This window comes from Oreochromis aureus, linkage group 14 (genome assembly GCF_013358895.1).
Source record: "Oreochromis aureus strain Israel breed Guangdong linkage group 14, ZZ_aureus, whole genome shotgun sequence".
In the NCBI taxonomy this organism is placed as follows: Eukaryota; Metazoa; Chordata; class Actinopteri; order Cichliformes; family Cichlidae; genus Oreochromis; species Oreochromis aureus.
Window position 1 is genome coordinate 159,461 of NC_052955.1, and position 26,481 is coordinate 185,941.

The window sequence follows — 26,481 nt, forward strand, 5'->3', positions numbered from 1 at the left end:
CAGCTCAGAGGAAATGACAGATTTTTTTGTCTGCAGCGACGTTAATCCAGATCCACCCTTCAATGCCGCTTTCCTCCCCCTGTCCTTCCTTTCCTTCCTCTCCGCCTTTCTTCATTCATATATCCTTACAGTTGTAATAACCACCACTCAAACGCACACACACACACACACACACACACAGTCACACTCACACACCCTTCACCCTCACACACACACATCCCTGACGATGGTCGCCACAAGAAACGAGAGGCTGAAACCACGGCAACCTGACAGCATCCTTACCCTGCTGGCTCCTCCCCCTATTGCTGAAGGGTGGGTGCGTGGGGATGGGGGGTTATAAGGAGGGTGAAGAAGAATGATGAGAGAGAGAGAGCGTGTTTTTATGTGTAAATGTGTGTGTGTGTGAGAGAGAGATAGATGATATCACACAATACTTTATCACAATTGTGTGATGTCACAGCTCCTACATTTACTGACACCTTTCACTGGGAGCAGGAAGTGTCCACAAAATAGTATAAAACACAAAATTAAAGCCCAGAACAGGAGATACGAAACAAACAAAAACCAGAAAGGACCTAAAAGTCTGGATCAGCTAGGCTGCACTTAAGGCTTGGCTCCATTTTTCAGACTGCTTTGTTCTACATGAACCCCTCCATCATCACCCAACTAAAGGTCCAAAACACACAAAACTTGTGTCTTTATGTATCCTGTACCACCTTCTCACTACTAGAACCAGAACCTCTTAAAGTACCTCTTCATTTAGTATTCAGTGTCTGCTGAGTCTGTCTTCCTCCACATCTGAAACATGACTTCAAGTGTGCAAACATCACCTCAGAGAGAGTCAGGTGCAAGGAAATCAGGAGGTTGAGCCACTGTGTTTGTCGCTGTCACGTTCATGAAATATTACAACATGACATAAAAAAGCACCAAAAAAAAAAAAGAAACAGAATAGATCCTCTCGCATTTCCTGGCTCCTTATTTCCTTCTTATTCCTCTTTTTCAGGTGGCTTCCTCCTTTTTTCTGTCTCACATCAGCATGACATCATCCTGCTTTTGCCCAATTACTTGCTACTGCAACGGTCACATGATCTGCTAGCGTGATTATATAATGTCGGTTTGACATGAATTTATTTCTGAGCAGCTTCTTTTTTTCTTTCAGGGTTTATTTTTATTGTTTTATAGAAAAATTCCAGTGAAAGGGATTATCAGGCATATTTTTTTTATTGACAAAAACACTGAATATCCTTGTCCTGACTGGTGACTTTACATTATATTAACCCATATTAGACGATAGTAGGGTTATGTTAGATTGGCGATAACTTTTGGGGATGTAAGAGTTAACTGTTAGAATTAATTGTAATTAGTTCCCCCTACAACAGCTGGGATAAACTTCAGGATGGGTGGATGATGGTCTCAGCCTATTCTCACAGCACAGTGCATCATCATCATCATCATCATCGTCTTCATCACTGGAGACCCTCAGCCCTCACACATGCTCTGTGCTGCGCATGCGTCTCGTTCTGCAGCAGTCCCTATGTGCTTGTGTGTGTGTGTGATTGCGCGTACAGGGCTCCTCTCGCAGATCCGACGGATCGGTTTATCCCAGCTGTTGGTGTTTAGCGTTGATTAGCCCAGATCAGTTTAGTCCGGCATCGGTATGTCGTCCAGTCCGCAGGTCCAGACCCAGAAACCAAACCAGGATCAGACTCAGGAACCGAACCAAGATCAGACCCAGGGGCCGAACCAAGATCAGAACCAGGATGCGAAGGAGGAGGTGAAGGCGGAAGAGAAAGAAGAGAAAAAGGAGGAGAAACGGGAAAAGAAGGAGGACAAGAAAGAGGCGAATGAGGCGAAAAGGGAGCAGAAGAAGGAGAAGCAGGATTCCTGGAAGGATTTCATCTACAACCCGCGGACCGGGGAGTTTCTGGGCCGAACCGCTGGCAGCTGGGGTAAGAGAGGCGGCCAAAGAACCGGGTCTTTTCGTGACAGTGAAAGTCTGATTCTGACCCGGTCTGACCCTACCCGGCTCGGTCCGGCACGGCTGTAAGCCCCTGAGCTTAGGGTGTCTGTCACGATGCTTCACAGCGGGCCGAGCCGGATCGAGCCGAGCCGGGCTAATATGTGAGCTCGGATGAGTGATTTTCATTAACACCGCTGAAGATGTGAGAATAAAGCAGAAATGAGCCTCTGCGCCCTCAGGCGCGCCGAGTTCATGTTTAATTATGTAAAATCCTCTGCAGCTCTGTGACGGTACTACAACATACTGCAGTATTTATGCTGCTGTACACCACAGCCTGCACACACTGTGTACTAATGCAGACATTCAACATTAACAGCATTTAATAACCATCGTGTTCATATTGATTTTAATGATTGATGAGATTTAATGAGTTTGAGTGAAGCTCAGAGGAAGACTGCTTATAAGAGGCTGATCTCTGCAGTCATGACTGAGATAAAAGAGCTGCTTATCATTTATTTACAAAAGAATAAGAGGCAGGTTTAGGATCATCATCCTAACCCAGCAAAGATTTTAATAACAGAGTTTGTCCGTTCTGCCGTGACTACGAAAAACAAAACTGTTTAAACAGCTTTCAGTCTAAACATGTTAATAGGATCGACACACTGAGGATTTATTAATAAACTTGCAGTTTAAAAAGCTCAGTAATGCTGATGACATCGCAACAGTGACTAAATTAATATCTGTGGGATTACAGCCAACAGTATCAAAGACACAACTCATCAGAACTGTTCTCCTCACTTCCACCTTCACGTCCTCATTTTTGGGCTTTCTAGAACAGCTCAGCATGACTCTGTTCCAAATAATCCTTCTTTATCTGAGCCTGGGCCTTGGTCCTAAGTTCATCTTCTTTGAAAGAAGCCATTTTGGCTCCTTAGCTTTAACATCCCTGTGGAGCAGGATTTATCTGACAGGAAGTGAGAAAAACAGGTTGATTTTTAAATCATTTAGGCTACGTCTACACTAGCCCGGATAAATTTGTCTGAAAATGCTCCACGTCCACACGATCGTTTTCAGTCATTTTCACAGAGTTGTGCGTCCACACTGAAACGACCTAAAACGCTTACATTCCAGTACTGCGCATGCGTGTAAAGTAAGAAGATTCGACCTGCCTCATTTCTGTCTGCTGCTTATTTACTTTCCGGCTCTTTGAACAATGCGGCAAAATGTCGAGGAAAAGCACAGAGTTTTTAAAATGGACTAACAACGAGGTGGAGTTGTTGCTGTGAGTAACACAAAAGTACAAAGTTGCAAAAGCAAGTGAGAATTAAAGTATTTGAAGAAAAGCTATCTGGAGCATGTACAGACTGATATTAATCTTTAATAGGTCTGTGAAACAAACAACTGCTGTATAATGCCCTCTGTTATCTTAGTTTAACTGGTCACATGACTAAAATGTGTCATTGTTTTGAAAAGGCTCCGGGTTCACTGTCCACACTGCGACGCGAAAACGACATTTTCAAATGTATTGAATGTATTGAACGCTTTGGAGAGCATTTTCAAAACGCCGCGTTTCCCTTGACTCAAAACGCCGCGTTTTCCTTCTCACTGTGGAAAGTCTGAGCTGATAATGATACAAAGCTGATAAAACACAGCCTGATAGGAAAACACTGAACACATAGATAACAGACTGTACTTGATGATACACGCTGCTTTAATTACTGTAAACCCTCTCTAATGAGGTTGCGTACAAAAGTACTACTTTGTAACTCATTTTTTTGGCTTACACATTCACCAAACCAAATACCTTGGTTTAATCCTGTAAAACGGATCCTTTAGCGTTTGTGTCAGGATCTGATGAAAAGTATTTGCCAAATCAGGTATTTGGCGCAACTGTGCTCACCTCTCGTGAATACAGGAGGAGCTAAGCGTAGCTTTTATTTAGAAAAGGTTTCTTTCCCCCCATGTATATACTAATTTAACTTTTTACAAACATCAGTATGGTTTCTGTACACCCCCTCCCCCACCAACCAAAAACAAAAACCAAACAAGACACCCACTCTTCATTCCTTCACCATATCAAATTTAACTGAATAATAAGAATTTTAATCAACCAGTCAGCAGTTCCAGTTTACTGGAAAAGCTCCAGAATATGATCACATTTTAGGTTCCTCAGTAGTCTGTTCTAGGGTCATTAAAGTTCTTCATGTATGAAAAAATATGGTACTCCAATCAGTTACTTGCTGGTGGTTTCTTCCTGTTAAAGGGAGTTTTTCCTTCCCACTGTCGCCAAAGTGCTTGCTCATAGGGTGTCATATGACTGTTGGGTTTTTCTGTATCTATTACTACCTTACAATATAAAGCGCCTTGAGGTGACTGTTGTGATTAGGCGCTGTATTAATAAAATTGAATTGAGTTAAAATGAAGCCTAGCAGACAGCTAACAGTTATAGCCCCCTGCCACACCCCTAATAATGCTGTGTGCTTGTCCAGCTCTCTCAGATTACATAAAGGCTGTGTTTGTTTTTTGTTTTGTTTTGTTTTTATGAAAAAGCTGTGTTTCTTTACTGCTACATTGCACCTGTGGCATTAGTTTCTTTCAGTAAAGAGTTTGCATTTTTCCCTGTGTCCCTGTGGGTTCTCCAGCTTGTATCAGGTGAAATGGTGAATTCAAATCGGCTGTAAGGGTGAATGTGAGTGTGGTTGTTTGTCTGTGCTAGGTCATCACTCCACCATTAACTAAACTTATGTATTTGTCTATGTAGGTTCTCAGTCATCCAGGTGGGCATTTCTTTAAGTTTAGGGTTAGAGAAGACGTTTCATCCAAGAAGCTTCTACAGTTCTAAAACCAAATAGAGGCCAGAACAATGGTCCCAGAAGCGGCCCTGGCTCATGGCCATGGCGACCCTCTCCCAATCCAGCTGCACCCAGTAAAAAACAGTAGAGACCCTACTCACAAATGCAGGCAGAGGTAAACCTCTGCCCTGCTGCCAATCACACGCGTTGTCTCCTACTGTTGCCGTTCCATGAGGTCAGGACTGGGTCACCGTGTCACGCTGGCCATCTAGCATTCACCTTCCAGTCTGGGGTCTCTCCTCCTTCAGTGCTCAGCTAGCCTGCTTTTAAAAGGTCTTTACACAGCTGATAGGCCACCTCTGGACACACCCATGCCTCAGCGGGTGGTCCCATCAGCTAATTTGTCCCATGTGTAGCCAGTCCACAGTGGATTAAAACCATGTCATGTAAAACACTAAAAACCATGCAATAGAAACAGAACAAAACCATGCAAATAAAACGACACTCATAAACAAACACCAAAAATCAAAATAAAACAATATACAGGATAAATACAAATTTCCACTGTGTGACACATACACTGTGCATGTGATAAACGATTGGTTGACAAGGTTACCATGGTGATTCACAACATGTTTAATGTAGTTATAGATGAAACTTATTAACTCCAGATGATTTTTCAGTCACTTATAGTACTGTGCAAAAGTCTTGAGCAATAACTGAAGTGCTCTTAAGCAATACTTCTCCAGCTTTCTGAAGTTCTGTCAAAGTTCTTCTTTGGACACTGGATACTTTTCCCTCATTTTGTCTACAGTCCTTGCACCTGACCATTTTCACAGGAATGTTTTTGTTATGCTTGAATAATCCGAGGTTAAAATGCTCCTACCTCAAGGGATCGATTTAACGCTGTGTCTGCACATAACAGACACCTTAGCAAAGAACCACTTTTAAATTGTTTTTAGGCTCTTTGTTACCAGCAGCGTGTCACAGAAACACATCATTTGTTCCCACTTGTTGAGTTGAATCTATGAAAAATGCCAAAGATAACAGTTTGATGTAAAATTTTATTTTTTTCCTCTAAAAAAACAGTCATGTCCTTAAGGAGGAAAAACCCAGCAACGACCTGACACAGGTGCTGAGAGATGGACCAGGGATGGTCTCGGTGGAAGGGCGGCTGTCAGGAAGCCATGCTTAATGAAGGCTGATGTTTGGCACATTACACAATAACTAGACTAAAATCTGGTGTATTTGGACTGATGGAGTGATGGATCCAAATCATGGTCAGTATGTAGGGAGGTGGTCAGGAAAGAGGTCCAACCAGACCCCTTTCCTGACCAGAGGTCTTTATTTAATTTATTTATTTAGGACAGTGCATGTTAATGAACATAAATCTAAAAAAATTTTACATGAATGTAAACATATCAGATTATAGCCAAGGGCTAATTTCTATCTGTTGTCCTTAAACATAAAAAAAATAGACATAATAATTCATAAAAATTCATCATTCATTCATAATAAAAACTCCATCACCAAACTCACACATACACACCATTCTGTTCCCAAATAAAACATTAAAACTATACAACTTATATCTCCAAAAGTTGAATCTGTTCATCTGGGCGTAGCGTTTTGTGGGAGAAAAGGAAGGAAGAACATGGAAGAAGTGGAAAAGAGGGCTTTGCTATCCTACCCTGGAACACCACCAAGCCATTGGTTCAGATATGTGGATGACACCTGGGTGAAAATCAAATCTCAGGACGTACTACATTTCACGGATCACATTAACTCGGTGGACCGACACATCAAATTCACCAGGGAGGATATGAAAAGTGGCAGGTTAGCCTTCTTAGACTGTGAGATTTCCATCAGTAATGGGGGACATCTAAAGGCTGACGTGTACCGTAAACCTACACATACGGATCAGTATCTAAGGTTTGGCTCTCATCATACACTGGAGCACAAACTGGGTGTCAACACAGAGCGAACACCATCCCCACTGACACAGCGGCCAGGGAGGCAGAAGAACAGCACATCAAGAAGGCCCTGAGTAAATGTGGTTATCCCAGCTGGACTTTTGTCAAAGCTGGAAAGGCTCCTAAAGAAAGCTCCAGCCGATCCAGGAGAGAAGGACAACCGCTGCCCAGGCGAAAACCTGTAGTGATCCCGTATGTGTCAGGAGTATCGGAACAGTTGAGACGCATTTTTCTAAACACCGGGTCTCTGTGGCTTTTAAACCCCAAAACACGCTGCGCCAAAAACTGGTCCACCCAAGGATCGGGTCCCCGACACAAACAGAGTAACATAGTGTACGCTGTTAAGTGCCAGGAGGATTGCCAGGATTTATACATCGGGAAACCAAACAACCTCTAGCGTAGCGGATGGCACAACACAGAAAAGCTACCTCATCAGGCCAGGACTCTGCAGTTTATTTACACCTACAGGCCAGTGGACACTCTTTTCAATGATGAGGATGTACACATCCTGGACAGGGAAGAACGCTGGTTTGAGCGCCGGAGTCAAGGAGGCCATTTACGTGAAAAGGGAAAGACCATCTCTGAATCGAGGAGGGGCCTAAGGGTACATCTGTCACCATCTTACAATGCTGTGATTGCAGCCATTCCCCAACACTCTGTGAATGGTACTCATGGCCATTGATCAGTGTTCTTTGATCAGTGGGTTTTGGTCAGTGATTGTTGATCAGTGGTCATGGGAATTTGCATAATTATGATTAAGGAACTGACCTCCCAGCCCATTGTTCCTTCAGTGGGCTGGTTTCAGTCATTATGCAAATGTACTGTTTATAAGGTTTGGGGAAACCTGCAGTCAGCTGAGACTGAAGAAGTCACTTGGATGAGTGATTTAAACGTTTCTCCCACCAAACGCCACGTCCAGATGAACAGATTCAACTTTTGAGATTTACTTTCCTGGATGATTGAGAATGCATCAAGATATACAACTTATACATGATCACACACTTGATTTTTCCATAACCAGTTTTTAACCTTTGCCTTAAACAAATTGAATGTAGAGCATTCTCTAATGGGTTGAGGAAGACTGTTCCACAGATGGCCGCCCTTGACAGAAAGGACGTTCTGCCCAAATGCTGTCCGTCTGTGGGGTATAAACAAGTCTCCTTGGATTGTAGCTCGAGTGGTCCTGTCTGAGCTTTCTTTATGCCTAATGAACTGCTTTAGTGGTGGTGGAACAAGGGAGTGTAAGACTTTTTAAAGTTTCACTAATATATAAAGTGTGTTTAAGTTATTGAAGTTCAGTAATTTATGTTTTTGTTTTTTTTTTTTTTGTTTTTTTTTTTTTTTTAAACACATGACAGTGGTGGTGGGAAGTCGGTTTTTTGTCAAGTAGTTTTTTAAACTTCTTTTATAAATGTTTTCAATAGTTTTAAGTGTTGTTGGACAATCAAGTGACCAGGACGTCAAACAATAGTCCATATGAGAGATGATCATTGAGTAAAAATAAGTTTTTGCAACATTCATATTTGCAACATTAAATTATTACGTATATGATTAAAATTTCGATTATTAAATTTAAGTACCTGGGACACTTTATTTATGTGACTCTTGAAGGATAATGTTGGGTCTAGAATGACCCCAAGATATTTAAATTCTGGAGCTAATTCAAGCTCTACTCCATCCAGGAATATGTTTGACTGCTTCAAGTTTAAGGGGCGTTTTGAAAAATACAGACAGTTTTTGAGGTGTTCAACATTAGGCATGAGTCCTCCAGCCAGCTATGCATTAATGCTAAAGCAGCTATAAGATCTTTTGCCACCTGCTGGACACTATTTGCTTGCGTATATATAACTGCATCATCCACATACATTTGAGCAAATATATTTGGACAGACTTCAGGTAAGTTATTGATAAAAAGAGAGAACAATAAGGGCCCAAGAACAGATCCTTGAGGAACCCCTGTATCAGTCTAAATATGGAGATTTAACCCCATCCAACACCACACACTGTTTCCTGTGTGAGAGATATGAGGCAAACCACTAAAAAGCCTGACTGGAGATATTAAACTGAGTCAATCTGGACAACAATATCTGATGGTTTAGAGTCAAAAGCCTTCTTCAGATCTAAAAATACAGCTCCAATACAGGGACTCTTGTCCAGCAAGCTCTTCAAGTTCTCCACTAACATACACAGGGCAGTATCTGTGGAGTGATGTGCCTGAAAGCCAAACTGCAATGGATGTAATGAGGGTTGGGTGTTTTCTAGGTGAGCAGTGAGGAGTTTAACCACCCACTTCTCAGCTATTTTAGATACGACCTGGAGTATGCTTATGGGGCGATAATTAGACATGTCAGTCTTCACACCTGCTTTGAAAATTGGTGTAACTGCAGCAATTTTCCAATCTGTTGGAACAATGGAGTGTTCGAAAGACATATTCAAAACATGAGTTGTTGGACGTACAATCAAATCCATATGTTCTTTTAGGAAATTTGTGTTAATACCATATACATCAAGTGCTTTTGATTGTTTTAAACCTGTAATTAGTTTAGCAACTTCAGTGTCTGAAATATGAGTGATGGTGAACAAATTTTGACCAACATCATTCACATTATCAGAGCATATGACTGAGTCAAAGCTCTGACTGATCTCCTTAACAGATGAAATAAAGAAAGTGTTTAAGTTACTGGCAATAGATAGAGGCTCTCTAACAATAGAGTTAATACATAAAGTTCAATTGTATTTTTACTTTTGTTTGAATGACGGCCAAGTAATTTATTTAAGTGTTGCCAGATAATTTTACCATTACCTTTGGCTCTTTCAATTATATTTATAAAAAATTTGCTTTGGCCTGTCTCAAACTTCTTGTTACTTTGTTCCGCATTGAAGTAAATCTCTGTCTATCCAGAGTTAGACCTGTTTTCAGGAACTGTTTTAGTAATTGATCTCTTGTTTTCATTAAATTCTTGCACTCTTTGTTTAACCAGGGCAAATTAGATGTTGTCTTTATTCTTTGTCGACCTCTAATGGAGTATGTTGATATGACATCCTTGACAATGTCAGTGAAGTGACTGCTGCAGAATTGTGGATCATCACTACACAATAAAGGCTCCCAGTTAACTGATGCTAATGCTTCTGCTACATTTTGTCGCTGACTTCTTGGTATAAATTCATAAAAGGATCTCCTGCTAGATGAACTTTGAAAGTGATTCTTAACCCGTGATTTTATAAGTTTTCTAGAAAATAATATAAAATTGTGGTCTGAAATACCAGAGATAAAATTATAAGATTTAATAATTCGCTCGGGCTTATTACTGAAAACCAGATCTATTTTAGTTTTAGAGTGTCTCGTTATTCTTGTGGGTTGTTCAATGTGTTGAATAAAGTTCAGTCTCCATTATGTCCTTGAGTGTTTTTCTGTCCTTTTCACAGCCCCAGTTGACATTAAAATCTCCCATTACAATTATTTCATTAGACTTATTATTTATAGTATGATATTTAAGTAATATCTGTAGTTGTTCATAAAAAATATTCTTTATGGAAGGAGGCGATATAAACAGATCAACGTAAATGACATTTCTGGGGAAAGAGTGATTTTAACAGAAATATGTTCTATTTCAACATCTATTGGTGAACTAAGTAAAGAGCAATCCAGGTGTTTTTTTTACACACACAAGTATTCCTCCTCCTCTTGTTCCAATTCTATTCCTTCTGAATACTGTGTACTCTGGAAAGACAACCAAGAGACTCAGGAGAACTTGTGAGCCAAGATTCAGAGATACCCAAAATAGAAATATTGGAATTGCTTAGAATATGTTCCAGTTGCTCATGCTTTGGTAACATACTGCGAATGTTAATGTGTCCACATAGAAGCCCCTTTGGTTTATTTTTAGTGTCCCAGATTACTTTAGCCTGATTAAATGTCTTGCAGATCTTTGTTCCTCTGTAACTTTTAATAGCAGGATTTCTTGTCCTTTTGTTGACAATGCGATGAGCATTTAATGATGAGAAACCCTTTACCGGAGACTGTAATTTGGGTACAGCAGGCGGGGGCCCAGGCAGCCGAGGCGGGGGCCCAGGCAGCCGAGGCGGGGGCCCAGGCAGCCGAGGCGGGGGCCCAGGCAGCCGAGGCGGGGGCGTAAACACTATTAGCTGTAGATGTAGCCTTACTAACTGGGACGGTGGTTGGAGCACAGTTAGTTGAGGTGGAAAGCAATGCAGAGATGGCTGTGCCCATAGGCTAACTAGGCTAATTAGTTGTAGCCAGTCCAAATGACTGATGTTTGAATTAGGTCCAGGATTTAGTTCTATATCACCAGCCAAAAGTAGCATCAGAACACATTTACAAGTGAATCAGAGAAAGTGGTGCTGATAAAGGTGTAGAAATGGGCCCGTGGCCATAAGCAGTTTTATGCAGCTGACATAGACTTTTTTGGTTCACAATAACTCAGATTTACTAATATAGTACAGTAGTATGAACAAAATGTGCTTCAACTAGTTGTTTTGTACAGGCTAAGAATGTTTCCACGCCATACCCCTCCCCCACCTCGGCCAGTCCGACCACCTCTCCCTCCCGCTCCCCCAGCCTACACCCCCCTCAGACACAGTGCCAGGCCCACCACAAAGACTGCTACAACCTGGCCTGAAAATGATCTCTCCAAACTGCAGGACTGCTTCACACAGACAGACTGGGACATATTTCAACACCAAGACCTAGAAACTTTCACAGAATCAGTGGTGGACTATATCAAGTTCTGTATTGGAAATGTGACGCTGCTTTCAGGTCAGGGGACAGAGCTCTGTACAAGGCTGCTCGAGCTGACCTGAAAAGAGGAATTAAAAAAGCCAAGTCAGACCACAAAAGAAGTATCGAGTCCCAGCTGTCCAGCAACAACACACGGGAGGTGTGGCAGGGAATGCAAGACATCATCAACCACAGAGGCTGTGAAAACACAAAACCTGAGTGTGCAGCTGGCAGAGGAAATAAACAGCTTCTTCGCCCGCTTTGAAACACCACAACAGCAGCACTCATCTGCTTCAGCCCTGCTTCCATCCTCATCCTCACCTGGTTCCTGCACCGCTCCACTCACTGTAATGGAGCACGATGTCAGACATGTACTCCTAGCAGTGAACCCCAGGTAAGCGGCTGGTCCAGACGGAGTACCTGGCAAGGTACTAAGAGCATGCGCACACCAGCTCACCCTCATCTTCACCAGACTCTTCAACCTCTCACTGGATCAGGCAGCCATCCCATCCTGTCTAAAATCAGCCACAATCATCCCAGTGCCAAACAAGTCTCCCATCACCAGCCTGAACGATTACCGCCCTGTGGCCCTCACACCGGTAATCATGAAATGCTTTGAGAGACTAGTCCTTCAGCACATCAAGGATTACCTCCCCCCAGAATTCGACCCCCACCAGTTTGCATATCGCACAAACAGATCCACAGAAGACGCCATCGCCACAGCCCTCCACGCTGTGCTGAGTCACCTAGAGCAGCGGCAGAGCTACGTCCGAATGCTCTTCGTGGACTACAGCTCAGCCTTTGATACAGTCATCCCGGACATCCTCATCACCAAACTGGTCACTCTTGGCCTCCCTCCTCTGACATGTGCCTGGATAAAGGACTTTCTCACAAACCGGCCCCAGACTGTAAGACTCCGCCCTCATCTCTCCTCCACTTGCACGCTGAGCACCGGATCCCCACAGGGCTGCGTGCTGAGCCCCCTCCTGTATTCTCTCTACACCCATGACTGCAGTTCGACCCACAACAACACTCTCATCATCAAGTTTGCTGATGACACCACGTTAGTCGGACTCATCTTAAAGGGAGACGAGGCAGCCTACAGAGAGGAAGTCCTGAAGCTGGCAGCCTGGTGTTCAGAAAACAACCCGACACTGAACACTAAGAAAACCAAAGAGCTCATTGTTGACTTCAGGAGACACACCACTGACTTAGCCCCCCTCTACATCAACGGGGAGTGTGTGGAGAGGGTCCACACCTTCCGGTTCCTTGGTGTCCTCATCTCTGCTGGCATCTCCTGGACAGACAACATCTCAGCGGTCGTCAAGAAGGCCCAACAGTGGCTGCACTTCCTGAGAGTCCTCAGGAAGTACAAGCTGAACTCCAACCTGCTGCTGACCTTCTACCGCTCGTCCATTGAGAGCCTGCTAACCTACTGCATCACAGTATGGTACAGCAGCTGCACTAAGGCAGATAGAGCGAGGCTTCAGAGTGTGGTCAAGACAGCACAGAAGATCGGCTGCCCTCTCCCCTCCCTGATGGACATGTATTCCTCCCGCTGCCTCAGCAGAGCAGCAAACATCAAGGACAGCTCCCACCCTGGTTTTAACATGTTCAGCCTGCTTCCCTCAGGGAGGCGCTGCAGGTGCATCAGCACAAAAACCCACAGACTCAAGAACAGTTTCTTTCCAAAGGCCATGACCGCCCTGAACTCAAACATGCACCGATACCACCCCCACCCCCCCCACCCCCCCATTTTCCCTGTTCCCTCCATAAATCACCACTGTGCAATACTAAATTCTATGTGCAATCATAGGGAACTGTATATACAAAACACAATTTATTTACATATTTACTTTTTTCTTTTCTCTTTTACACCTGATTGTAAATTTGTACATTTTATTTGCACTGAGTATGAGATGATCTGTATCTCATTGTACAACCGTACAGTGACAATAAAGGCATTCTGTTCTATAATCACCTTTTAAGTGTGGTTACTGGTTTCCATAGTATTTTTCGTAGTCAACAATGGGTATTCTCTTGCTGTTTATTTAAACACAACAGTGAAACAAAGTAACATTTGAATGTTCTCTGTAGGTCTCATCCTCCTCTTCTACCTCATCTTTTATGGTTTCCTGGGGGGAATGTTTTCTCTTACCATGTGGGTGATGTTGCAGACACTCGACGAAAATGTGCCCCGACATCAGGATCGAGTGGCCAGTCCAGGTGCTTTCATTTCCTTTTTCACCCTGCTGCCACTCATCCTTACTTATGGCCTTTTTGTTTCTTTTTTTTCTTTTTTTTCCTTTTTTTTAATTTCAGTAATGATTTTGATTTTGTTGCAGGTTTGGTGATTCGTCCTCATGCAGTTGAAATTACCTTCAACCGCAGTGACCCAGAAAACTACAAACATTACATCCGACAGTTGCACGACCTCCTGCAAAGTGAGTACAACATGTAAACCGCCACGGCAAAGGCTCCAAACTCATTTCTGGGATTTCCGCATTTGTCAAAACTTGATCTGATCTTTGTCTGGGTTGCATTTGCAGACAGCTTCAACCCCGCTGAACTAATATCATACGGCTTAAAAAAAAGTCTTTATTAAACACACCAAGGAATAGCTCACAGTCTGAAGGTAGAACATCAGTGAACCTCTGTGCTAACATTATGCCCAATATGTAGCTGAAATAAGGGTGAATTATAGAAGTGCTCCTGCAAATGACTTGGCTTATTCCAGGAAGAAAAGGACCAAGATGTGTTCAGACACGAGCTTAATATTCTCAGACTTAGAATTTAGGTCGAAAAGCAAAATGTTTTTTTTACACACATTTCAATGTTTGTGTTTCCTGTAGCACATTTAATATGTCAGTGAATATGAATGGTAGATTTAATAGAATTCATATCACTCTCAATATGGCTTGAAGAAAATGGCTGCCACTGCATTGAAGTGATAACCTGTAAACTGTATGTGTGACATTATGATTGTGTCTGAGTCACCTCAAAGCATTGATCCTCACTGCAGCCAAAATACAAACGACTGTGTGCTTGGACGCATGGGTTTGTCTGTTTGTCCATCATGTACTGTTGTGTGCAGAGCTTCATGAAACAGAGGTGGATATCATATTTATGAGTGGGATATCATTCAGTCTGGATCACCTTCCCTCTCATTGCACCACTTGGTCAAATGTATCCGGTCTAATGTCACAGCGTCCTCCTGTAGAACATTGGTGGAGCGGGAGCATGGCTTACTGGGCTTAAGCCCGTGTCATTTTGTCAGAAGCCGGGGTCTTTTGGAGTGTGATTTGTTTCATAGTTAGATGCCTGACTGACAACTGTATAAAACAAAAAAAACTACACACAATATTCAAAGCACATAGCGCACAGTTGTAAATTCCCCCTAATTTTGGTATGATCTGAGCTGAGACACTGGGCGACTGAACACAGCACTTACGCCTGTGAGCGAGGGGGGAGAAGCTGCTGCCTGCGAGTTTGCTGAAGGAGAAGTGCAGACAGGCAGACAGAGGAGAGCTGAAGTTTGACCAGGTACCAAAGAAAATCATTCGTACTGTACAAATATGTAAATATGACGGTGTATCACAAAGATTGATATCAAACTGATCACTTGACCCATATTACGTTACTTGCTCTTCGAGTGAATCAACAAATGGCAAAATGAAAAGCCGAACAACAATGCTGTTTTTTACAGTCTTAGCTCTCATGTGTGTTTATTTCATATTTTCAGTTGTTACCCTCCACGGCTAAATAAAGTACTCTAAATCAGTTTCAGTTATCAAGACTCAAGAAGTTTATTGTGATTTCGTATGGTGTTACCCAGCATGAAACGAAATACTGTTTCGTTATGTACTGATGAACACAACAGTGGACATAAGGGGCTTCTTTCAAAGAAAAAACTCGAGTAAATGTTATTTTATATATTATGCTTTGAATGTTGTTCAATGTATTTCTATGCAAAACAAGAGGAATTTCAGTACACAGCAGTATATTCACAGTTGAAACCAGATATTTACATACACTTTAGGGAAAAATATAAAAACATTTATTTTACTGCTAAACATCAAATTAGAGTAAACTTTTTGTTTAGATAAATGAATATTGAAATATCTTTTGAATTAGTTAAATGTCAGAATAAAGAGAGAGTGTCACAGTATACGGCAGCACACTGTGTGAATTTGCGAAGGGGACCCAAAACGCAGACACCAAGGAACGTGAACAAAACTTGAATGTTAACAGAAAGCGAGCCATTTATTAAGGCTGGTAAAACTATACAAAACAAAAGACAGAGATAAGCTAAAAGATAACTTAAACTGGGGAAACTAAAGATAAACATAAAAACCAAAACATGAAACTTGACGTGGATACAAAGATACCTGAAACCTGGAGCATGGAACATGAAAACATGGCACAAAGGACAACAGACGACCTGACAATGAAGGAACAGATCGGACGTAACAAAACAAAGGAAGCAAAGCAGACTACACTGACATAAGACATAGACCTTCAAAATAAAACAGGAAACATCCATGGAACACAGACAAACATTTAGTCTGATTTGATGTTTTACAATTAAAGTGTTTGTGTTTTTATCTGAAGAGTATGTAAATATCTGGTTTCAACTGTATATTTGATGATGTTGGTGTTTGGCTTGATTGTCAGCACAAAGAGGGAGCGAGAGGAACAGAGAAGGAACAAGAGCCAGGTGAGACAGACATGTTAGTCAAATGGTTGTTTGCCATAACTCATTAGAACATGTATCTAGTACCTACTACAACTAAAAAGTTAGTTGAGCCAGATTTTCAAACCAAGGAATTTATCTGGGCCAGAAATTTTTTGCAGCCAGTAAGCAGCAGGTCATGATAAAATTCAAACCCACACAAGTGTATTGGAAAACAAGTAATATTTATTCTTTTTTTCCTTTCAAAATAAAATTTATATTTTGGTCACCCAGCCACATTTTAAAGGACAATGGTCACATCTGTCGTTTCTTTTTTTTTTTTTTTTTTTTTTTGCCTGCTTTTGCAGAGGAAAATTGTGATCTCCTCTTTGAGATCACAGAAATGCTCCAGTGCCCTGCCCAGCCACCTGACATCATTGTGCAATAGCAGGTCATGGTGCTCAGCAGACTTTTCTGAGAGCAGCTTGCTGAATAAGCGGTGCTGGAGGCTTGATGTTGAGCGAATAAAATTAATTGCAGCCATGACGCTGTCCATTGTCGTTTTGAGCTTCGCACTTAGTTTTGTGCATAACACTGTCGGATGAACAATGCAGTGGTGAGGTTCTCAACTGAGGTGCAACAGCCAACCACCGCGCTGCCAAACGACTCACTTTTCCTGCCATGGATAGACCCCATCCGTCACAAGTATACAGACACGCTTCATATCCAGACCACTTTTCTCAAAAAAAGCTGAAATCTTCTCAAACATTATTTCGCCAGCTGTCCGTCCGTCTAACGGTAGTAAGCCGAGCAATCTGCCATCAATAAAAGGACATATGCACAACTGTGCATAATCAGTTCTGTCTGTGAACCCATCTCCTGCTATAGACATTACATCAGTTTTCTTCAGGTCATCTAACAGCGTTTCAAACTCGTCCGACGCCAGAACTTCAACTCTACGAATATTTGAACTGTCTGATGTTTTTAATAGCAGATGTTACACTCACTTTAATTTTTTCGTCATTTATCACCGCATCCACCACGGCCAGCATGCAGCATTTCACTGTTTCCAAATCTGTGAAGGGCCTTTTCTTCTTCGCCAAGATCCAGCAAACACGAAGGGAAGCTGCTGCAGCTCTCTCTTGGGCTGTACAGGACCCTCACCATGGTAGTACAACTCTGGTTGTAAGATGCAATTAAACTCGCAGTTAAACTGTACTTTTGCAGCCCTGTCCTGAGATCGCTCTGGAAAGTTTGTGTAGGAAGTCTGGTGTTTGTCATTGTGGTGCCTTCTTAAGTACCGCAACACACTCACTGAAAATTAAACACATATGTTTGGCATTTGGATTTGGCGGTAAAATAAGTATTTGTCAGTCCAGGCAGGGTTAAACCAACGGTTTTTGAGGGGGTTTTTTGGGGGGTTTTTTGTCAGTTTTATGCTTTTGGATTGAGAAAGACATGCTGTTGTCGCATCATACATTGCGATGATAGTTTAATATGTTTACATCACGGTGCATTGTGGGTTAAATATTGCCAGGCTACTAGGAGTGTTGCATTCACAGTTTACAATACGCTGAAGGAATTTCAATTTTTTATTTGTTATTTAATTAATTCATTTTTTGCATCTTCTCTGCATTTCTGCCAGGACCACAGGCAGGGCCACTCGCAGGTTGCTTCTGGGCCACATGTGGCCCGCGGGCCATCATTTGAATAGGCTTGACCTAGTGTATCTTTTAAAAGTGTCCGGCTCTGCCTCTGCTGTAGATCCTGGTGAGGTGGATCAGTCACTCCACTCATGATGTATTCTGAGCTCTGCCTCTTTGTTTAGGTGTTCAGTTCCGATTGCATATGTCAGAGCAAGGATTTGAGTATGATGATGTACATTTTAACGGAAGCCAATTAAGCCCAACAGTACTATAATAATTTTACCTGAACTGAGCACTGACTCTGGTAAAAACTGAGAAACTATTTACAGCACAGGAAGATCAGAAGTGATGCCACTTTCCTTAGCAGCAGATGTCTGTCCACCAGACTGCATTAAACAATCCTGAAAAGTTGTGTTAATGGATGTAAACCACAGAAGAAACATTGCTTTTCACATAAACACTGCAGCACATCTGAGGTTGGAAAACTGCATGCTCACAGCCAACGTGCCATCCATCTGTGAAACACAGTGCAGGCAGTATCATGGACTGATAAAGCTCTGTGGCTGTCTGAATTACATGTGCGCTCGGTGATTCAAAACTGTATGAAACATGTTCAAAGACAAATGAATTCCACCAGGACTGATGAAGAAGCTCATGTCAGAGTCCTGAGCTACACTGGCAGAAGGCTGACTGATAAATCAAAGAAATATTGATAAAGAGAAATGGTTTGTAGGAGCAAGGCTCCAAAAGCCTGATCAGCACAGAAAAGTGAACATGCATAATACTTTTCATCAGAGGCATCATTAAAGAGGTCCATTTAGCGGAAATTTCCTGAAACAAAGATCTGGAATATAAAGTTTGACATGGGTTATGATTCACTGTAATATATGATGAAGTAGACTAACAGGTGTGTATCAGCATTTGCAAGTATTCAACAACTGGTCAGGAAAGAAGACTAGTCTGTTTCCTGTATGCACACACAGACTAATGTGAAGACAAAAAGCTGCACAGATTAAAATAACCCTACTGTAAATATGAGAGACATTGTGCAGAGTAAAATAGAAACTGGGTCCAGATCCAGACTGTCTATCGGTCTAGCTAGAGCAGGGGTGTCCAACTCCAGACCTGGAGCGCCGGTGTCCTGCAGGTTTTAGATGTCCTTGATCCAACACAGCTGATTTAAATGGCTTCCTCAACATGTCTTGTAGTTCTCCAGGTAATGAACTAATCATTTGATTCAGGTGTGTTGACCCAGGGTGAGATCTAAAACCTGCAGGACACCAGCCCTCGAGGCCTGGAGTTGGACACGCCTGATCTAGAGTTGACTTTACTGTGCGTTGTCTAATACAGGTAGTGTCGACTCTGCCCCTGCTCAGGCATACAAGCCTCATTTTTTTTTTTGTCTTTCTTCCTCTTCAGGTTATAATGACAGTATTCAGGAGCGTAATGAGTTGTGTATGGTGGGCGAATACACACGCAGGACAATGAGCGGTAAAGAAGGTTTGTCAGTTTAAACGAAGTACACTGCGTCAGTGTTCTGGTTTGCCTGACCCCAGCTTTGGGTTCAAGGAGGGAAACCCTGCATCGTAATCAAGATGAACCGGGTCAGTGAAGCACTTGTTGATTTTACAAGCCAGAAATGACTTGTGTGGATGCTAATTAACAACCCGTCTGCAGGTCATCGGCCTGAAACCAGAAGGAGATCCCTACATCAACTGCACTGCCAAGGTAACCCACAACATGCAGATATCCCACGGTGCACCTGTGAAGCAGAGGAAACGTAAAGGAAAATTCACCACATTTTTAGAAATGCAGATTACAAGGTTTCAGTCATTAATGAAATTACTTTTTCGAACTATTAAATTGAAAAACTGTATATGTGCCTCACTCTCTCGAGAGAGCCACTTCCTTGCAGATGCAGTACTTTCCGTCTGAGGGTCGTCTGGATAAGATGTTTTTCCGTACTACGGAAGAAGTCTCATGTGAGTCAATACTGCATGTTGAGTACTTATTCAGAAGTATTTTTATGTAGCAAAAAAATCTGATTGATTTCTACTTTTCTATTTATGCAGGAAAGTGTCAGAGCAACTTTAACACTAACGGTTTTCCTCTCGCTTTGACAGCGTAAAGTTTACTTAACATACAAGGAATGAATACAAGAATATATATGTCAGATTGTTTATTAATATGTTGATATCCTAAAGCCCATCTTATCAAGACACACAAATAAGTCATCACTTAGGTTTGTGCTAGAATAGTATTTGATACAGGTTGCTAAGCTAAGCTTTATTTAAATATTTACCTTTAAATTTATTTGTAAAGCACCAAATCACAACAACCATAAGGAGTCTCGGGTGCTCAGGATTCCCATGATGCATAGAGTTTTTCTTCTTCAGTCACATTGTGTTTATACACCACTCTGCATTTAATTTCATTAATATCTGTCTCTCTTCCACAGCATGTCTTTATCCTGTCTTCCTTCTCTCACCCCAACCGGTCGCAGCAGATGGCCCCGCCCCTCCCTGAGCCTGGTTCTGCCGAAGGTTTCTTCCTGTTAAAAGGGAGTTTTTCCTTCCCACTGTCACCAAAGTGCTTGCTCATAGGAGGTCATATGATTGTTGGGTTTTTCTCTGTATCTGTTATTATAGGGTCTACCTTACAATATAAAGCACCTTGAGGCGACTGTTGTTGTGATTTGGCGCTATATAAATAAAACTGAATTTAATTAAACTGAACACAATTTATTGTATACAGAATTAAGGCAGGACTCCCAAAGAAAAGATCACCAATCTTTCCATGGCACAAAGGACTATGAAACATGTGAGCATTAGCAACATTGCAAAGGCACAAAGCAACCAATAAAACGCATTACAGTGAATGAGAAAAATGAGAGCATCCGGGCCAGGAGATGGCAGAGACACTGAGATGAGACAGGAGCACTGACTGAGTTAAGAGAGAAGGAGAGGCTAGAAGCTGATACAAAAGGTGAGAGAGCAGAGAGTCTGCAATAGGGCTGAGAGTTGGCAAAGGACAGAAGAGAAAAGAGTGGGAACCTGCATTAAGGCTGCAGGTCTCTGATGGCCACCAGAGAGTGGGTAGAGGGCCTGCGACAGGAGAGAGAAGAGAGCCTGCTTTGGGGCTGGGAGTTAACAAGGGCAGGAGAGGGGAGACCCTGAATTAAGGGTCAAGGCTGGTATAGGCCAGGAGAGTGTAGAAAGCTTGCAATCAGCCTGGGAGTTGTCAGAGGAGAGAGAGAAGCGAGACCTTGATACCACAACCAGTATTATGATGACTTGCCAGGAGTTTTAGACTTAAAACAGGAAAGCAGAACCACACGTTAAGAAAAGATGGTGCTAAATGTGTGCAAAACTGAAGACAGCAGAATGAAGACACAGAAATGGACATACCATTCAAATTAATGAGCAGTTATGACAAATAACTCTGAGACGATCTTTATCTAATGCAACCAAGTGGAAGTTCCACTTGTGAGCCAAGATTGGATAATCCACAACAGAAAATGCTCATGTCTTGTGGAGTGACATAAATGCCTAGCAGGGGAGACAGTCCATGTTTACTGAATGAGGTGCACAAGATGTTTTGCAGCCCTGAATTATTTAGGATGCCTGAAATGCCAAGAAAGTACATACACAGTTGTACAAATTGATTTGTCAATTCTCAGAAGAAATGCCTATGAGAGGCATTAGGGATTCCAATTTACACTGAAAAAGCCTGAAGTCCTTTAACGGTCCACCATATACAAGCATAGGTGAGCCCATAAAGGGCAGGAAGTAAACATTCCTTACCAAATAAGGAAACCAGAACCTTACATGGAATGTGCCTGCAGTTTAAGGCAAGGTTTACAAATTTTAAGTACAATAATGACAACTTTTATCACAATCACTCTAACAGAACCCAAAACTGAGCTGAAGGAGGAATAAAATCTCACGGAGTTAAAATGCATTTCATGAGAAAATTAAATTTTTTAGGGACTTGCTGCAAGAGCTGCAAGCTTACAGTGAGGAAGCTGCGGAGGGTAAGAGGGTAAATGCAATCATTTTGTTAGAATGGCTGCAGTTGATCTCTAGATCAACATAAATGACCAGGCTATTGGATTGATGGGGAGATGGATAAGACTGGGAATTTCAGCTCGGTGACAGGGACTGGCCGGTTGAAGGAGCATTGAACTGAAACTGAAGGGATTGATGGCAGAAAATATTTCAACTATAGTTAAGGTGATCACTAAAAAGCCGATTTCTGAACCAGTTTGTTTGTGTGAGAGAAAAACTGGAGCTTGCTGATTCTTGTATTGTTGTGCGCACACTAAAGAGGTAGTGAAAGCCCAGGAGGAGAGATTTTGCGTGCGTTGCTTAAACAAGCACCTGTGATCGCATGGCACTGAGGCTCGATTGAGCTGCAGACTGTGAGAATTTACCGAGAGGAGGATCAGTTAAAGCCAGACATAATGCAGAATCTCTGACTCTTAATATTGTACAGGAGAACGTCGAGGATGGGGATTGATAGGTTTGTAGCTTGAACCTATTCACTGGAACGTTGAAGACAATGTAATTACACAGCAAGCAAGACACGAAGTAGGCAAAGTTCTTTATGTTTTACGTGCACGGGAGAGAACTGAACAAACGCCGTTCCTTCGCTTGACCCCAGTTGCTCTCGTCCGCTCTCCCGTAACACTGCTCTTTTATTGTGGTTACATGAATATGCATAGGTTCATTAACATATGACATCTTACATAGGTATACATGTGAACAAAGAATACCTTGTGTGTGTGTGTGTGTATCTGTGTGTGGGGGGTCAAACTGTGACCCCGGGAAGACTCCCCAGAGCCGTCTATCTAAATAAAGGCACTTAGACTAAAACAGTTTATCCTACCATAAAACAATAAGACAAGGTACGACCTCTCCCATGCTCCTAAAATGTGGGTGTGAAAGTCAGAGAGCTCTGAATGCACACAAAGCCTTTACAGCCTACTAAAGATCACACATCCTATCACTACACAATCAATTATAAACCTCTAAGCATATATGGGTAGATATTTCTAAGCATAAATGACAATCACAATACAAAACCTAACATTGATCATGATGGGATAACCGATGGCAGTAAGAAGGAAAACCTCCCTTTTAACAGGAAGAGACCTCTGGCAGACCCAGGCTCAGGGATGGGCAGCCATCTGCCGCAACTGGTTGGGGTGGTGGGAGGAAGACATGACAAAAGTCATAACTTAATAATAACCAATGATTAAATGCAGAGTGGTATATAAACACACAGTGAGTGAAGAAACGATACATCATGGGAAGCCCCTAGCAGCCTAGGCCTATGGCAGCAGACAAAGAGGGGTCTGAACCCTGAAGGCTCTGGCTCCCATTGTACTTTACTTGTGGTTCCCAGAGTGATAGCAAAGTGCTCTATTTGGGTGATGTGCTACTGTGAAGTCTTTAAGATAAGATCAGGCCTGATTATTCACGACCGAGCATATGAGAAGAAGTTTAAATACAATTCTGGATTTAATAGGGAGCCAATGAAGAGAGGCCAATAGATATGAAATATTAAACTGCTGCAGCACAGTAGCTTTCATACCTAAAGCATGCTCTAATCATTGTAAGAATGTAAAATACTATGGTAAACTGTATCGAATGCTGCACTGAGCTCTAGCAGGACAAGCACACAGTTGACTCCACTGCCGGAGGCAAAAACATCATTTGTAACAGTGACTATACTGTTTCTGTACTGAAAATTCTGAACCGTGATAGAAACTCAAAGAAAGGGTTTCTGATCAGTTAGCTGTTTCACAAATACTCTTTCAAGAATTTTTGAGATAAAATAAAGGTTGGAGATTGGCCTAGGAGAGCTGGGTGAAGTGATAGCTTGTTAATTAGTGGGTTAATTACTGCCAGCTTTTAGGCCTGTAGTATGTAGCCCATTAATAGAGATGAGTTGATCATATTTAAGATTGAAGGATTAACTAATGGTAGGAGTTCTTGTGTGCAGCCTAAAAACATGTTGATGGTTTGGAAGAAGTAATTACAGAAATTCATTCAGAAAGTTCTGGGTTATCTTATCTTATGGTTTGGGAGCGAATAGTAAATAACATAATTTGGTCTTGTCCTTAATTTATGCAGTAGATGATAAAGTCTTTGTAGATTATCTGCAACCTAACCCTCCCGAACTTTCTTTGTGTTTGTAAGTTGAAGGTGTTTTTTAGCTGAATAATTCTGTCCCATACAGTTCACCATTGGAGCTCAGACTTCTTGGATTGGTTCACCAGTACAATTAACTACACAACAGCCCAACAGCCATATTTTTAGTTGGATAACTTCAATAAAATTGCTGGCAAAGGCTGCAGAAGACTTCAGTTAGATGAGGTGAAGCCAAGAAGACGGCTATGAGCTACAGCTAACAACCTCTCTCTCTGTTCACAGCCTGACTACGTGCAACCACTTGTTGCAGTCAAGTTATTGTTCACAAAAGAAGACTATAACATCGAGCAGACGGTGGAGTGTAAAGTTGAGGGTTCTAACCTCCGCAATGATGATGAGCGAGACAAATTTCTGGGTCGCGTCACTTTTCGGGTCAAAGTGTCAGAGTAACCAGACATACCAATTGCCATGGACACCACAAACTGGGTTTACACTGGCAACTGGGCTCCAGTTCTGGATACTTTTTAACATGGACCTGATCTTATCTCTGTCTTTTCAGACTCTAAAGAAGTGACCAAATCTGGAGAAGTGGGAGATTTCACTGGTTTTAGATTTAGATTTTACTGCCTATATCTTTCAGACCTCCTGGTTCAGACATAGTTAACCCCAACAGATGTTTTATTTGGTCCAGATCTGCATTTTATTAAAGAGAAAACCAGAGTAACTGACTGTAGTAGAGTCTGTTCTGACAGCTGGAGCAGATCAGGTCTGCTGTGGGGCGCATGTGAGCCAGCGGCACAATGATGTGTTGTTTTTAAATTTATGTATGTTAGTGATGTAATAAAACAGTAATATTATACCTGCCATGTCTGACAGGGAGTGCAACACACTGAAATGTAGTTTACATGTGGCCTGGTGGTGGGCAATCAGATTACCTACCATCCAACCAGATAATGCAACAGGAACTGCCTTTGAAATATTCATTGTACTGCAGTGAAGAACTGTGACTGTCATTAATTACATCAAATAATGTTAGATCCCATTTTTTCTGCTTTGTGTTCTGATGCAGTCTACAAAGAGCCCATTTAGTTCCTGTTACCTACTGTATTGAAATTGGCTGCCGTTTATCTAAAGGGTTCACAGAAGTTCATTCCCAGCAAATTGGACTGAGTGCCCAAAAGACCAAATTTTGTTATGATAAAAAAAAAATACAGCATTAAATTTGACTGAAATAAAAACTTTTCTTCTTCAGTTTTTCACAGTAAACATAAATAGAAATAAAACTGCCTGTCCTGCTGTCATAAACATGGCCAGAAGATGTCACTGTTTTGTCATAAATCATGTTTGCAGATTCTTTTTCAGTATAATTTATTAGATATTTGTAAAAAGTTTTGCAGTGTTTATTAAGTATAGAATTTTTTTTAAATGTGAATAATGTGTAACTGTAATAATTAGTGTTTTGTGACTATAGAAAAAGATGAAACCAGCAGAGCTTTTCACCTTCATCACAGGTCATTGCTGTTTAAACATGGTGTTGAGATTATGTGTATATATATATATATATATATATATATATATATATATATATATATATATATATATATATATATATATATATATATATATATATATATATATATATATATATATATATATATATATATATATATATATATATATATATATATATATATATATATATATATATATATATATATATATATATATATATATATATATATATATATATATATATATATATATATATATATATATATATATATATATATATATATATATATATGTGTGTGTGTGTGTGTGTGTGTGTGTGTGTGTGTGTATATGTATATTTTTTTAAGGTTTTTTTAATATTCTGAACAAAAGGCACCAATTGAACATCAATAAACCATGTTTGTTGCTGAATGATCAAAAACAGGAAACCTAATGACACATACACTGCTGGAAATAAACGAAGCTCTAACACTTGTCAGTGATTTAGTCTCTTACTAGTATTATTATTATTATTATTATTTTAGCTCTTATCAGATGTCCCTCACTTTTCATATCACTGGGCTTTTAGATGTATTGAAGATTTACTGTCAAAAAAAAGCTTGTGGTCAAAAAACAAAAAGTTAATTAAAACTAACTTGAAACTAAACTGAAAAAGCTGACTGAAAAATACAGCCATTTGAGTATTCAGGGTTAACTATTTTGGTAACATGGCAAGTAACCAGAAAGAATAGAACTTTGTGAGATATGCTGATTAAAACCCAAGCACAGGAAAATAAAATCATGGATTTGCTAAACTGTTCTACAGAGAGCAGTACATTAATATTTTCCATTCATACAATGCAGAATTAAAGGAATATGCGGTCTCTAAAAATTCATGCTGGATATCTATAGTAATATGGACTAGGTAATGAGTTAGGAACAGAAGGATGCACATTGTATGATGAAAATGTATCTACCTACAAATGGCTGAATTTAAAGAAGCCTGAAAGTCAGTGTGGAAAAAAAGTATGCATAAAGCTATTCCAGTTGCCAA

At 41.1% G+C, this 26,481-nt stretch overlaps 1 pseudogene; it reads left to right on the forward strand.

Moving 5' to 3' along the window:
- The first annotated feature begins 1,534 nt into the window (after positions 1-1,534).
- Positions 1,535-24,808, forward strand: LOC120432801 (annotated as a pseudogene).
- Positions 24,809-26,481: the final 1,673 nt, after the last annotated feature.